Genomic DNA, 17,013 nt, shown 5'->3' on the forward strand with positions numbered 1-17,013 from the left:
GTTAGCTGACGTTCGTTTACTGTTCAAAACGAAATGTCCCATTGAACTAAAGTTCTGTCTTAACGTCATCTAGCCGGCTAGCAGTAGCTACAGGTAGCTCTTGATATCAATGTCTTATAACATTGATTTAATGCGTATTCGAGCTGAGGGCTTGCTGAATGTGAAACGACCAAAGCACTTAACGTTACCAATGGGGTCCCGCTGCAGCGCCGGAGAATCCTTTTGAGCTGGGCTACTAGAGTACACACAGACAGTGGAGCTGTTTGCAGATAGTGAGCATTTTGACTTGTTGCGTGGTGGCGATGTCTCGCAGTCGCAGATAATACAAGTACAAGTCTATTTTATATAAAAAAGTTTTTTTTTTTTTTTTTTATAAAATATATATATTATATAATTATTATATAATATATATATTTTATAAAAAAAAAAAAAAAAACTTTTTATATAAAATAATTTTTAATTTCTTTTTAATCAAAAACAATCGGTGTCGGATCGGTATCGGCCGATATGGATCACGACGATCGGTGATCGGTATCGGTGGCAAAAAACGTGATCGGGGCATCCCTAGTCCCAGCCCTAGGAGACAGACATGGACTTGACAATATATTTTCAATAGGGCGTGCATGTGAGGAGAAACTAGGAACTTGGAGGAATGATTTGTACTGACACAAGGAGCTGGTTGGATGTGCTGAGTCCCATAAATCAAGGCCTACCCCCCATAAGCATAAACTCTACAGCATGTAGTGGGAGTGGTGTGTGTGGGGGGCTTACAGTATAACACCTGCAAAGCTGACAGACCGAGAGAGAGGAAGGAAAAGAGAGAGGGTCTGCTTGACAGACTGAAAGTGAGAATTATGAGGGTGACGTCAAATGTCTGGGTGGCGTGAGTATGTCGGCTACAAGGAAGGAAGAAAAGCCTCTAGCAGGCAGACACTATTACCCCCTACCATAAAAAGCATGGGGTGGTTGGGGCGGGGGGGGCAGAGAGGTTGTGTAAGAGAAACAGAGTGAGTCAAAGAGTTTTGAGTTGGTGGATAAGTTGTAGAGGAAAGAGACTGGAGACTAGGGGTGCACCGATGTATCGGTCGGGTATCGGTATCGGCCGATAAGTGCCTTGTTGACTGCAATCGGCCTATCGGCCGATAAGCTGGAATGTGCCGATGGCAGTAGCCGATAAATTCAGTTGCGTCCTGCCAACGGCGCAGCCCCCAGTCCCCCACACACACACAAGCTACTGCATCAAAGTTACTACTAAATATTCAACATTCTCTTTTGAGACTCCGCTTCAGACTCTTATCATTTGGGACTAAAAGCTAAACATTGTCACCGATATGGCTGTCCGCAACATGTCATTAATTGTGTACGCGAGGTGGTCGCTCAGTGACGACGCTAACATGAGCTAGGTTAGCTAGCATGAGCTACCGGGAGGCAGAAGACTAACGTTACTGGTGAAAATGTGATTTACGTTGGAATACTCCTTTGCCAACTTGCTGTACTTTGCTTGCAGGTCTGCAGCCATTATTGCTGGATTATGAATAGCCCCAACTTTAGCCAACGTAACGTTATGGCTAAACCTTTAACTAGGGATGCACCGATATGAAAATTGGCCACCGATACCGATTGTTCAACTAATACTATCGGCCGATACCGATACCGATATTTGTATATTTGTATATAAGTATTTGTAAAAAAAAAAAAAAAAAATCTTTTTTTATGAAACTACTGTATATTTGTATGTGTATGTTTGTATTTGTAGGCCTCTTTACTTACTTAAAAAAAGGAAACATCAAGAAATATGTTTATGGTATCACTATCTCTCTCCCAGTATCGTCTGGCGGCCTGCAGAGGGATACTATTTTCTCAACCAGAGCTTTCAACCAATGCAATGGAACCATTCTGGCGGCCTGCAGCGGGATACTATTCTCTCAACCAGAGCTTTCAACCAATGCAATGGAACCATTTTGATTGACAGTCGATTCGGCCAATTACGCCACACCGCTAGCACCCACCTCCTGCTGTTCTTACCACCAATCGGCAAGCGTTTATTCATTTTCTACTTTCGGGCATGCCGCCATTGATCTGCTTGCGACTCACTAGAGAGCACATCACAACAAACTTAACGTAGCTAATACCTTAGCTGCCCGGCCCGCCGACCAGCGCTCCACAGCATGACCAAATGAGACATAATGATTTTACTGCAACAAATGTTATAATAAAACAAAGCCTTTCTATACATTTGACTGGTTGAAAACTTTATTAACAGATTGCAGAATGGGTAGTTTGGTACGGAATGAGCAACGGAATGGAACTGGCCTTGCTTACTTGCTGTGTTCGGGTAAATAATATGCTGATGTTATATTGAACGTGTAACACTAACTATATAACGTTATTAACTAACTAGCTACCGTACCGGGAGCTCACGTTGATGCCTGGATGGTGCTAACTAACTAGCTACCGTACCGGGAGCTCACGTTGATGCCTGGATGGTGCTAACTAACTAGCTACCGTACCGGGAGCTCACGTTGATGCCTGGATGGTGCTAACTAACTAGCTACCGTACCGGGAGCTCACGTTGATGCCTGGATGGTGCTAACTAACTAGCTACCGTACCGGGAGCTCACGTTGATGCCTGGATGGTGCTAACTAACTAGTAGTGGGTAGTTGGGTACGGAATGAGCAGCGGAATGGAACTGAGCTATGAACGGACTCGGAGTAATGCCTTGCTGCTATGGGTAATAATAATATGCTGATGTTATTGTCCGTGTAACACTAACTATATAACGTTAATGCCACAAAACGAATGCCTTGTTAATCATAAGTAGTTACTTTGATGCAGTAGCTTGTGTGTGTGTGTGTGGGGGACGGCGGGCGTTGTGCAGGTAGGTTGCGAGTGAACTTTTTTTTTTTTTGCCTTTTGACGCTACACAAATTGATGGGTTATTTATCGGCGACTGCTATCGGCACATTTGAGCTTATCGGCCGATAGGCCGATAGCAGTCAACAAGGCACTTATCGGCCGATACCGATACCCGACCGATATATCGGTGCACCCCTACCTTTAACGTTAGGTAACGCTAGCTTTCGGTTAGCTGTTCAATGCTAATAACACCACCAAGCGAACCCATCACAGCTCCCCGTCAACAGCGCTCTGTCGGGACGATGTGGCATTTACTACTAAATATTCAACATTCTCTTTTGAGACTCCGCTTCAGACTCTTATCATTTGGCACTAAAAGCTAAACATTGTCACTGATATGGCTGTCCGCAACATGTCATTAATTGTGTACGCGAGGTGGTCGCTCAGTGACGACGCTAACATGAGCTAGGTTAGCTAGCATGAGCTACCGGGAGGCAGAAGACTAACGTTACTGGTGAAAATGTGATTTACGTTGGAATACTCCTTTGCCAACTTGCTGTACTTTGCTTGCAGGTCTGCAGCCATTATTGCTGGATTATGAATAGCCCCAACTTTAGCCAACGTAACGTTATGGCTAAACCTTTAACGTTAGGTAACGCTAGCTTTCGGTTAGCTGTTCAATGCTAATAACGAGGGATGCACGATATTGATTTTTTGACACCGATATCGATAACTTTATGCTCCTCAAGTCGATAACCGATACCGATAACCGATATTTATTGTATTATAATATTTTTTTTTAAATGTATATATATATATATTTTTTTGGATCAATTTTTTTTTCTTCCTCTTTTTAGTATTTATAAGCTCCGACGTCATCGGTACTGCTATCGGTACTCGAGAAATTATGGAGTTTTTTTTTAGGAATTTAAACGTCGCAAACTAATCTTGTTGGCCGTTTGTCTCTGCCTGCGAGAGGAGAAGGCTGTGCTGTGCTCTCTCCTCTCTTCCCCTCCCACACACACACACACACTCACTCACACACACACACGGGTGCTGCAGAGTACAGACAGCTCTGCTCTCATCATGGGCCTGGCGGACAGAACGAAACGTTCAAAAGTCTGGGTCTATTTTACTAAAGTCGATGCCGACAACGCTCGTTGCCACAAGTGCAACAAGACATTTGCCAGTAATGTATAAGCGCTGGTACTTGTCAATGTGGCTGGCGGGGAACTAACGTTAATAGCCTGAGCTCCGAGTAGAGTAATGGCTGACAATCCGGAGGTAAATAAACGAACGAGAGCTTCTGATTGGTGGTAAGAAGAAGAGGTGGGTGCAAGCAGTGGGACGTAATTGGCAGATCGACTGTATGCCTCCGAATGTAACGTGACTACGTAGGGCTGGGCGATATAACGATAACGATAAATATCGCGATATATTTTAATAATCGATATCGAATATCGAAATTAAAAAAAAAACGAAAAATCTATTTTATTTTTTTTTTACCTGCAACAGGGCAGTTTTAAAACCAGAGACAGTGGACAGACTTGTCTTTCTTGCCTGCAACTTAAAGTAATGGCTTTGCTTGTCCAAATGACAATACTGACCAAATTCAGATTTCTTTTTCTCTTGTCCATTTATTTTGTTTGCTTTCTAATTTAAAATACATTTTGAAACCGTCTGTACACAGTAGGCTATGTGTGCTAGCAGAACTAGACTCCAGTCACGAGTCACAGTGCACATGTGCGGTGGTTTGTCCACCAAAAAAGCGCCAAAAGATCGAAAATAAACTAGCAGAGCCAGAACTGTTCAACTCCTCTGGAGCCACAGCCAGCAGAGAAGCCGGTTTACTTTAGCTTTTAAACCAGCTGCAGCCTGAGAACTGGAGTGTGAGGGGATGTAACACTAAAGATGGCGGCAATGACAAAGAATTGCTGCAAAATAAACATACATCTGTTGTTAAAAAAAAAAAAAAAAAAAAAAAAAAAAAAAATTATACTTATAACAATTCGATAATTATCGATATCGAGAAATAAAATAAAATTATCATATCATTATCGCGATATGATTTTTTTCCATATCGCCCAGCCCTATGACTACGTCACAGCCAAGCGCTGGATTTGTGAAAAACTCCCTGTTCCTAAACCACACGCTATCAGTTTTACCACAGTACTGGCAAAACGGGAGGAGGCTATAATAAAAACAAGCGCCCTTCATCCAAATCCACCCACACCGGATTTCTTTTAACAAAAAAATTTATTATATTATCGGAGCTATCAATAACGTTATCGGGTTTATCGGGATGACGTCATAATTGCTGATATCGGCCCGATAATTATCGGCCCGATAATTATCGTGCATCCCTACTAATAACACCACCAAGCGAACCCATCACAGCTCCCCGTCAACAGCGCTCTGTCGGGACGATGTGGCATTTAAGAAAGTATCTGCTGTTAAAATGACACAAACATTCGTTTTGTGGCATTAACGTTATATAGTTAGTGTTACACCTTCAATAATATCAGCATATTATTTACCCGAAGATAGCAAGCAAGCAAGCAAGGTATTACTCCGTTGTTCATAGCTCAGTTCCATTCCGTACCCAACTACCCATTCTGCAATCTTTTCAACCAGACAAATGTATAGAAAGGCTTTGTTTTATTATAACATTTGTTGCAGTAAAATCATTGTGTCTCGTTTGGTCATCCTGTGGAGCGATGGTCGGCGGGCAGCTAACGTATTAGCTACGTTAAGTTTGTTGTGCTCTCGCAAGCAGATCACTTCAATGGCGGCATGCCCCGAAGTAAAAAATGAATAAACGCTTGCCGATTGGTGGTAAGAACAGCAGGAGGTGGGTGCTAGCGGTGTGGCGTAATTGGCCGAATCGACTGTCAATCAAAATGGTTCTATTGCATTGGTTGAAAGCTCTGGTTGAGAGAATAGTATCCATCTGCAGGCCGCCAGAGCGGCCAGACGATACTGGGAGAGGGATATAATAATAATAGTGATACATGGCATGGTGGAATTAATACCATAAACATATTTCTTGATGTTTCCTTTTTTTAAGTAAGTAAAGAGGCCTACAAATACAAACATACACATACAAATATACAGTAGTTTCATTAAAAAATATATATATTAAAAAAAATATATAAAAAAAAAAAAATTATAATAATAAAATTACAAATACTTATTTTTTGCCACAAGTATCGGTATCGGTATCGGCCGATTGTGTTAGTTGAACAATCGGTATCGGTGGCCAATTTTCATATCGGTGCATCCCTACTGGAGACTGGGAAGAGACTGGAGTGTAAAGAGCATAGGCTATGTTAGGCTAGACCAGGGGTTCCCAACGTTTTCAGGCCGTGACCCCCAAAATAACATGTCAGAGAGCCGCGACACCCACTATTATAGGAGGTAAATTTTTTAACATTTTTTATAAATGGAAATGTATGGTTGAAACATGCAAACGTTCAAACGCACACACACCAATAAGCATTGGAGGCTTTTAACCAGGGCTGGACTGGGGAAATCATTCAGGCCAGGAAATATAGCCCTAGTCAGGCCACTTTTTTTCCTGCATTCTGGTGCAGGAATTTTTTTATTTGTACCCTTTAAATGCCAGTGTTTGTGATGGCATCACAAATTATTGTTAAAAAACAGGCTAGCATATTATGTATGATTAGCAACAACACTGATTTTGATGGATTTTCTGTTTTTTTGTAATGTCAGATTGAAAAAATACAATCTTTTATTCAACTTGAGCCCTGATCATAACACCACATATTCATTTTATAATTCTAACCCTTTAAATGCCAGTGTGTGTGATGGCATATATTTACAATATATCAAATGCAAAGTAGATTTTTCTGGGGGGGATTATTACAGGCTAGCATGTGTCAATGATTAGCAACAGTAAGGGTCCCGCCTCCACCAATCACATGCGGCTCCCTTTGTGTGTGTGTGTGTGTGTGTGTGTGTGAGCAAGAGAGAGAAAGAGAGAGATAGTTCTCCAACTTGTGTGAGTTGCAGTGATCTCCTGGTTGTTCCCCACCTAGGTTATTTAACTATTACGCCGCTGCAACTAGAAACACTGGCCTGGCCTGCCTCTAAGTTCAGTGGCCTGACTGCATTAAAAAAATATATATATTTAAAAAAATATATATCTTGGGCTAGACAACGTGGAAGATAATAGGCTAGGTTAGGCTAGACAACAGGAAAGATAATAGGCTAGAGACAACATGAAAGATAATAGACTAGGTTAGGCTAGACAACGTGAAAGATAATAGGCTAGGTTAGACTAGACAACGTGAAAGATAATAGGCTAGGTTAGGCTAGACAACATGAAAGATAATAGGCTAGGTTAGGATAGACGACGTGAAAGATAATAGGCTAGGTTAGGCTAGACCAGGGGTGGCCCGCATGCGGCTCTTAAAAAAAAGATTTTCTTTTTTCTTTTTGGTCACTCATTCTATAAGGACGTAGAATAAACCTTTTTTTTATTTTAAATGTCCATTTGCATGTTCTTGGTATCTGAATCTAGGGACATATATGGATCAGTGTCAGAAATAGTGTGTCTGTTACTAGACTTGAGTAAATTGTAATGAACCAAAGGAGAATATCAATTATATTAAAAAAAAAATATATATATATATATATCTTTGACTGTGAATAACACCATGCTAAAATTGACCAGACCTGAAAAGTCTAAGCAAATTAATAAATGGATTGTAGATACAGTACTGAATTCTGCCATCTTTTTTATATTTTTCATCGTATTGCAACACCGTTTTTTGCAAGACGTTCACAGAAAGGTAGAGAAACTAACTGCGTTCTGTTTTATGGCAATAACGTTCAGGTTTGTGGGAGATAATCCCAAAAAATAAGAGAAATAAAAAAGTAAATCCAGAAGTCAGATGATTGACAGGGGGCTGGTGTGAGCTGGGTAGGGTAGTTTTTCGAAATTCGAAAGCCCTGAGTAGGGCTGGGCGATATAACGATAAATATCGCGATATATTTTAATAATTGATATCGAATATCGAAATAAAAAAATATATCGAAAAATCGTTTTTTTTTCTCTTTAATATATATATATTATTTTTTTTTTTACCTGCAACAGGGCAGTTTTAAAACCAGAGACAGTGGACAGACTTGTCTTTCTTGCCTGCAAATTAAAGTAATGGCTTTGCTTGTCCAAATGACAATACTGACCAAATTGAGATTTATTTTTCTCTTGTCCATTTATTTTGTTTGCTTTCTAATTTAAAATACAGTTTGAAACCGTCTGTACACAGTAGGCTATGTGTGCTAGCAGAACTAGACACCAGTCACGAGTCACGGTGCACATGTGCGGTGGTTTGTTCACCAAAAAAGCGCCAAAAGATCGAAAATAAACTAGCAGAGCCAGAACTGTTCAACTCCCCTGGAGCCACAGCCAGCAGAGAAGCCGGTTTACTTTCGCTTTTAAACCAGCTGCAGCCTGCGAACTGGAGTGTGAGGGGATGTAACACTAAAGATGGCGGCAATGACAAAGAATTGCTGCAAAATAAACATACAGTTGTTGTTTAAAAAAAAAATAAAAAATTAATACTTATAACAATTATCGATATCGAATTATCTATAATTATCGATATCGAGAAATATGATAACATTATCATATCGTTATCGCGATATGATTTTTTTCCATATCGCCCAGCCCTAGCCCCGAGTCTCTTCCTTCAAAAGACTACAATCACTTTTGGCTGTGCCACTTCCTCCTGTCAATATGCGACGGTTTACGACTCAATGCCCTGAGATTTCTATAATCTTATATTTCACTAATAACAGTTAAAATCATTGGTAAACAAACGTAACAGGGCTGTACACTGCGATGATCTCGTCGCAAATTGCCCCTTAATTTGGCCGTTGCGATTGAAATATTATATCTGGTAGCAACGTTGCGAGTAGAGATTTCAACCCTTCATTCGCATTTCACTCCTAAATTAATCCATACAAATTGGATACTTTTTTTTTTAAACATTAGCCTACAACCAAGGCTGTACAGTGCGACACAATGTCGTGGTGCTATGAAAGAATCTGTCGGCAATGAATGAACTTACTGCGATAGCCTGAGTGAAAAAAAGATTTTCGTGGAGTGAATCTGGGTCACGCTATATACTTGGTACTTGTAGTCTATCGTGCGATTAAAGACCATGTCCCTGTCTGCGTAGTCTATACATCCAACACCAAATCCCATAATTCCTAGCGAAACGAAACTGAATGTGGCCGCTTCCTTTAAATAATAATATGGCTCTTGCTCCGCAAGAACAACGGAGTGGATAATGGATATCAGTCCATTTTATGACAACCACGTCCGATGTGGAGAGAGGATAAGATGATGATGATTGACGTGATGATGTGATGATTGATTGACGGGGACACGGAAACTTCTAACGTTCAGGATCAGCCATGCATTACGTGAGTACCCCACTATTAGGACGTGAAATACTGTCTACTTAAATTGACACCGCGGATCAATAAAGTATCAACCTATCTATCTATCTAATAATGAGACAATATGCAAATAAGATAATACTAATAATTGTCGTTTCCCCGTATATGAAATGAAAGTGGCTTGCAACTTTACTGCTGGTAAAATCACTGTTTATTTCTCGTTTTGCATAGTATTACATTCCACTTCTATAAACAAAGTCCTACCGTAAGAGCCTCATACGGGTCAATTAAACCTTTTTTATTAGTCTTTCCTTCGAGCTAAGTTGGACTGAACATTTCACTGTCAAAAGCGCAAATGTAAATAAGGTTGCGTTGCAACAGTTTTCAAAATAAAGGTCATATATACAAATACCTCTCAATTCTTATAAAAAAAAAAGTCCCGGATATACATAAACATTAATTGGCATAGATCTCTATAAACGGCCCAACACATTGATCACTTTAGGCACACACTGAAACCAGTAACATCACAAATATGAAGCAGGTAATTACCCATACAAATAATAAACCTTTCATGGGGTTATTTACAATAATAATAATTCATTTGATTTCTAAAGCACTTTTCATTGTGAAACAAATGTATGCAGAGTTTCTTGTCCTCCTGATTAATGGTGTGTGTGTTGTGATGATCTCATTCAAGGAGCACTACACAAGCGCGCGCACACACACACACACACACACACACACAGTTAGTTGTTTTTGTTCTATTAGTGATTTACACACTTTCTCAGTTGGTTCATTATAAAAGATACAAACCTGAAAACAAACGCACTTAAATGTTAAATAAAAGGACCACAGTAATGAGGCAGGAGGAACATATTTGTTTAATAATGGTAAAATTGTTATTTAAAAATGTGCCCCTAAAAAATATTTTTTGCCCCTAAATTTCTCATTTAGAGGCAAGTGTGCCCCTAGTGAAAAAGCTTAGCGTACAGCCCTGCGTAATGCTGAAAATATACACTTTTACTGTATATCTCGGGCTTAAGAGGTTAACCCTGTGAGGCCCAAATTAAAAAGACATTAGCAACTTCAGAGGCCAGAGGCTGGGACATATAAACACATTTACTATCCAATAGCATTGTGAGGCTGAACAACAGGACCAATTGACTATACATGTGCTTAACATTTTTTAAATAAACATTCTTTTTTTAAATGGCTAAAAGTGATTTTGTAATTTTGCAACCGTGGGTCTCACAGGGTACTTTTAACCCTGTGAGGCCAAAATAAAAAAGACATTAGCAACATTAGCAAGAGGCCAGAGGGTGAGACCTATAAACACATGAAGGGTGCAGTGACTGAAAAAAAAGGTTGAGAAACGCTGGTGGCTCTTTGTGGTAACACAGTAATTTTTGTGGCTCTTCAGTCTCTGACTGGTTGGCCAACCCTGGGCTAGACAATGTGAAAGATAATAGGCTAGGTTAGGCTAGACAACGTGAAAGATAATAGGCTAGGTATAGGCTAGACAACGTGAAAGATAATAGGCTAGACAACGTGAAAAACAATAGGTTAGGATAGACAAGGTGAAAGATAATAGGCTAGACAACGTAAATAATTTGTGTATGAATGCACTCCATCGTCTAAAATTACACACAAAGTCTAGTGTTGAATTATAAACAAAACACCCAAATATACAGTCTTTAGTTAAAGATATGTAAAGAGCCGAGTCGTCTGAGAACTTAAAATGGACAGTCCTTTTGTCTGAAGGATTTATTGAAAGAAAGGGAAATGAAGCAAGAGACAGAGGTGGTGGCAGAGAGAAGAATACTGATCGATTACTATTACTGTGGCTTCTTCGTCCTTCGTCCCAGTGACACATGCCACTGTGTAGTAAACCTATCTACTGGGTGAAAAGGCTTGTGGGTAAAATGCAAACATCACCTTTACGCTCAAGCTTGACAGGCAAACAAACCAGAGGGCTAACGCTCCAAAACCACAGCGATTTTACCAAAGGTCACAGGTTGTTTCTGAGCCAGCGCCAGGAAAGTTTCGTTTTCAGTTGTGACACAATGAGGGTCTGTCAGTTTATGGTAGGTCCACGCATCCCTCTTCAAAGTGTAAAACTACGCACTCCCCTGAAAGTAATTAAATGTTAAATACTTTGCTTCCAGTCCATGACTCTCACTGTTTAATATAATTTAATATCAAATGGTACAGAACATTAAAATATTAAGAGAAGAGAGAGACACAAGGACTAATGAGTCATTCGTTATTTTTATAGTGTGTTTCCCCTAGGATTTTTTCCAGGGGGGGTGGTAGGCCCCCCAAAACTACTAGTGTTGTCGCGGGGCACGCGTGTCACGGATACGGGGTGTCAACAGTGTCGTCGCACGCAGTAAGGCGATTGTTAGTATCTGTGCATTTCTCTACACTGAGCTGAAATGAAACGATTGCACATAAATTAGGTACATAAATATTAACAATATTTATTTACAACACATAAATTAACTTATTTACAATTATACATACAGTAGTGACAACACACATATTGTTGTTTTGTTTTTAGTTGCACTCATATTTAGTTATTTAATTGTAACTATGCCTATGCTTACGATGTGTCAGAATTGTTTTATGTGTATTGTGTAGTGCGTTCATCTCTATGTTGCTATGTTTTACTTCTGTGAAGCACTTTGTGATTTTATCTGAGAAAGGTGCTATACAAATAAAGTTTACTTACTTACTTACAATCTTACATATGAACTATTTACAATACAGGGAGGCACATACAACACAATAGTTGTAAATACAACTATTTATAACCAGTGTCAGAGCGAGCACATTCAAGTTGTTCGGAAATTCTGAGGGCTCAGAATGCACACTGGACACTCTGACCAAAGAGTCAGTTTATCAGAGCCTAGCAGATTTTCAGAGTGAATTTATTAACTCAACCTTAACTAGGGCCCTATGAAATCATTTTTTTTTTATCTTTTCCTGTTTTCGGATATGAATTTTCCTGTTTTCGGATTTCTCGGTTTTAAATGTTCCCGTTTTCGGATTTCTCAGATTTTATATTTTTTCCTTTGGATTTAACCAAAAAAAACAATACAAAATTATGTTTTTAACTAACTTTAATAACAGTACATCTGCAAACAGTGCCAGTTAGGTTATGAGGTTTATTTCTTTCAATTCAGTTCAGTTCAATGCAGTTCAACTGCCAGTGCAGTGCAATAACTAAATAATAATTAAATATTTAAATAATACAAAATCATATCACTCGCCAGTGAATCTGGTAACACAACACTGCTTGCCAGAGATAGGAAAATCCTGGACCGGAGTATTTCTCTGATGCACTTTTCCACTCAATCCAATCCAATGATGTGCATTACCATCCGGGAGACGATAGGGGGCGGTATTTGCCCTTTTCGAGCTCAGAGCCATTCCCAATGATAATGTCAGGCTGGACGGATGAAAAATGAATGGATATCGCTAATAAAAGAAATAACGATTAAATAACGAGAAATCTCGTTATTGGCAACCAACGCATGGCAGTTGGCAACCAATGTGTTAAAGGTTCATGCTTCTCCCCATCTCTGGCTGACATCACCATTGTGATACATGATGGTTAGGCCTTTGCGTTTTCCTCAGTGAGGGATTCTCTTTTGTCGGTCAGCAGCGATTTGTAGTTTGCTGAAGCTTCGCGCTGCAATAATTTTTAAAGTTTAAATATCAACATCTGGCCATCCTCAGTAAATACTATCAAACGTTCCAAAGACCAGAGTTCGCGCGCGATATAATTTAGCTAGCTCGCCAACGTTACTGTGATTAAAGCAAACTTAAAAGGCAATGGTAGGAGAAACACATCACTCTTCAAAGTGTTGTACTATGCACTCCCCTGAAAGTATTAAAACATTTTGAGATAACAGAGAGCTGTGAGGTTTTCCACCTGAAGAGAGGAAGGTATCGTCACAAAACTCAGGCATGGTCTACTGGTCCAATTTTACAGTTATGATCCAGAGCATCCTGTCAGTGTCACTATCCATTACTGTCTGGTATGGAAACAGATAAAGCACACAATCAAAATAATGGATAGAATTATCACCAGAGCATCAAAGATCATAGGCAGCAAACTCCCCACACTGGACTCCATATACACACAACGCACCATCTCACGAGCAATCAAGATCACGGATGACCCTCTCCACCCATCTCACCATCTACCCTCTGGCAGAAGGTACAGGTCACTAGGAGGCAGGACAGAACGCTTTGACCGGAGCTTCTTCCCAGAAGTCGTACAGTTGATAAATACACAACGTCTGTGTAATCGTATGGTATGTGGAGTTGTTTACTGTAGTGTATGTTTTTTCTTTTTTGCACTTGTGCCCTTTATGTTTGCACTGGTGTTGTATGTGTATTGTTACAGCCATTCCATCTGTACTGAGATTAATTCCACCAGCCGAGCCATGTGGTAATAAAAGAAACCTGAAACTTGAACTTGAAAGGCTTGAGTTGAGAGTAAAACCCCGGCCAGTCCTGTTGAACCCAGGCCATCCCCTGTCAAAGCACTTGGGATGACACACCAACCTCCTCTTGTCACTCTAGTTTGGAAGCCATTAACATGTAGCCTACTGTATAATCATTTTCAGCACTGCTGAAATCATAGCCTCCCCCCAACCCAGATTTAGATAAGAAAGTGGGCAGACATTTGTAGAATGAGGTTATTGAGACGTAACTGATTATGGAAGAGAACCTGGGTTGTAAAGTATTTGAATCTGACTGGCTAATTTGAATAGCATGGATAATATAGTTAATTTCTTAATTTAATTTCTTTGTATTCAAAGTAGTTTTTGAGAAGAGAAGACAGACGAAATTCTGAGCTGGCTATCTGATCAAGTAAGTGACAATCTGTCAAGTCTGATGGCAAGTGAGTTTCAAGTTCTGGGTTATACACTATATTGATATTTGCCGAAAACATTAGTTAGTATGTGGGAACTCTGCCTGCCTGCCTGTTAGGAAAAACTAAACAAAAATAGTAGTAAAAACAGACACTGTTCAGCTAGAACTAGCCGGCTGAAGCTTGCGAGCTAGCAAACGGCAGTGCCAAGATTGGATAAAACAAGATGCCAGTCTCTCTTGTTACCATCTGGTTCGAATCTCTCACGGGATATTTAATATATCACACACACACACACACACACACACCAACAACAACAACAACCACCACCACCACAACATGGCAAGAACCCAGTATTTGTTCCACAGACATTTTAGTAGGTTATTGTTAATTCAGCTAGTAGCCTACTAGCCAACTTCCCAGAGTAAAATTACTATGCAAATAATGCTTGTTCGACGTGAGAGGTTGATGTCAGGTTTGTACGGTTTTTACCATGAAGAGAATGGCGACATTAGCTTACCAAGTTAGCCAAAACACTAAACTTACCGTTGTAGGCGACGTAATATGTCCAAAATCTAGCTAGCTGCCAGGCGAGTAAACAGTTCACTAGCAGGCTAGCGACAGCGGCAAGGGGGAATCCTCTCCGATACTGTCAAAATTGTTTTGCTTGACGTGCCAGGCTGGCTAGCTACATTCCACACCATCCAAAACCAGGCTCTAATCTTCCACACACAACTGAATGTGGTGCGTTCTATTCATATGTGTTTACCCTCGGTCAAACTGTTTATTATTCCGCATGTGTTTGGTGGCTCAAAAATACATGCTGAGCTCTGCAGAATATATTCCCAAACTTCTGTTGTTTTCCTCTCAGCTCAACTCGATCTGTCACACACTCTACTTTGACATCATCTGATGTCCACGTACAGCGTAGCGTAGCGCGTCATCAGCGCGTGTCCGGGCGCGTTCACAGATTGATTGATTGAAAACTTTATTAACAGATTGCATAATGCGTACAGTACAGTACAGCTAAATACAATTGTTAAGGGGATGCAGACCAGAGAAAGACTTTCGTCTTGTTTACATCAGGGTCCCCCATTTTCAATTCATCATAACATATAGCCTATATGTCATACACGACATACAGATAGGATAGACAGTACTGCTACATCTATACATTTATGACATATCAGATTTGCAAATACAGTACTGTTTGTGATACAAAAAGAGTCCAGAAAAGAGAGTATATACATTTGACGTAGAAACTGTACATTGGAGGGTAGGTGGGGGGGGGGGGGACTGTACATTGGAGGTGGTTGGGTGGGGGGGGGGGGGGGGGACACACTGTACAACTGTACAAGCAAAACTGTACATTGGAATATTGACAAAACCATACTTGGTCATTTACTGTACATTGGGTTGGGTTAGGACATTTACAGGGGCCAGTTTCGAATTGCAGTCTCCCGTAGGTGTTCTTTGAGAGTGTTTTTGAAAGTGGGTAGTGATTCACATTCCTTTACTGCTTTGGGTAGGGCGTTCCACATTGATGTGGCATAATTGCGAAACGTGTTTAGTCCCTTGTTTGAGCTGAATCTGGGTTTAACATGATTTGTGGAGCTCCCTCTGGTGTTGTGATCGTGGTATTCACTGACCTTTGGGAAGTATTTTGACATGTACATGGGTACATTGCAAGTTGCTGTACTCTGTCGTCTACTCTAAGCCATCCTAGTTTGTCAAAGTGGGCAGGGGTGAGGTGGGTTCTAGGAGTAAGGTCAAGCAGTAGTCTGACCAGTTTGTTTTGAGATGTTTGTAATTTAGTTTTTAGCGCCTTTGAGGTGCTTTGGTACCATGAGGTGCAAGCATAGTCGTAGACTTTACAGTAGTACCCTTGAATGAGTGCTCCTGCCAGAGTCTTCAGGGTATTCTTGTTTACCAGTGAGGAGATCCGGTACAAGAATCGAGTTTGTTGGTTGACTTGTTTTATTACATTGGATGCCATTTTGTCACAGGAAAGATTTGCCTCTAGGATGGAGCCCAGTTAGGTAATTTCTTCTTTCCTTGTGACAATATTGTCACCCACTGTAACTGAGAAGCCGTCGGTCTTGCTGAGTTTGTTATTTGAACCGAAGAGAATGGACTCTGTTTTGCCCATGTGTAATGATAGTTTGTTATCAGCGAGCCATATGCAGATTTTGCCTAGTTCCGAGCTGAGGGTTTTTTCAACCTGTAACTTGTTCTTGTCAGAGACCAGCAGGGCTGAGTCATCCCCAAACAGGAACAAGTTGCAGTCACAAGCTGACTGACGACATGTCATTTGCATAAATTAGGAACAGATTGAAAACTTTATTAACAGATTGCAGAATGGGTACAATGCAGTACAGCTCAAACACACAATGGTTAAGGGGATGCAGACCAGAGAAAGACTTTCGTCTTGTTTACATCAGGGTCCCCCATTTTCAATTCATTATAGACATACAGATAGACTGAAGTGTGATTGGCTGGTCCAGACACAACATGTTCATCTGTCGTAATTTGAGGAGGAAATCACTGTACTAACCAGCCTTTTAGCCAGTAGACAATTTAAGAGTAAATTTGGTCTGATCGGGCAGGTCTGTTTCTTAGTTTTATAAATGATTTTGCTTTACAGCTTGATACCGCTCTGCCCATTATTTTTGCTGATGACACAAACATATTTTTTCACATTCTGACTTTGGTTCCCTAATTAAAGATGCAAATTCTATACTTGCACAAACCACAACATGGTTTCAGATGAATATAGGCTAAATATTAATACATCGAATTATATGATTTTCAGAAATAAAAACAAAAAATATTCAAA

The 17,013-nt window shown here is 40.2% G+C and overlaps 1 protein-coding gene across 1 annotated transcript in view; it reads right to left on the bottom strand.

Moving 5' to 3' along the window:
- The window catches only part of LOC311230439 (peroxisome proliferator-activated receptor delta-like), a 159,084-nt gene extending 144,031 nt beyond the window's left edge, over positions 1-15,053 (bottom strand). The window contains exon 1 of the mRNA XM_084316710.1: positions 14,724-15,053. The gene's annotated coding sequence lies outside the window, so the exon portion shown is untranslated. The remainder of the gene's footprint in view (positions 1-14,723) is intronic.
- Between the last annotated feature and the right edge of the window lie 1,960 nt (positions 15,054-17,013).

Source organism: Notolepis coatsorum, assembly GCF_963971535.1.
Source record: "Notolepis coatsorum genome assembly, chromosome: 6".
NCBI classification, from domain to species: Eukaryota; Metazoa; Chordata; class Actinopteri; order Aulopiformes; family Paralepididae; genus Notolepis; species Notolepis coatsorum.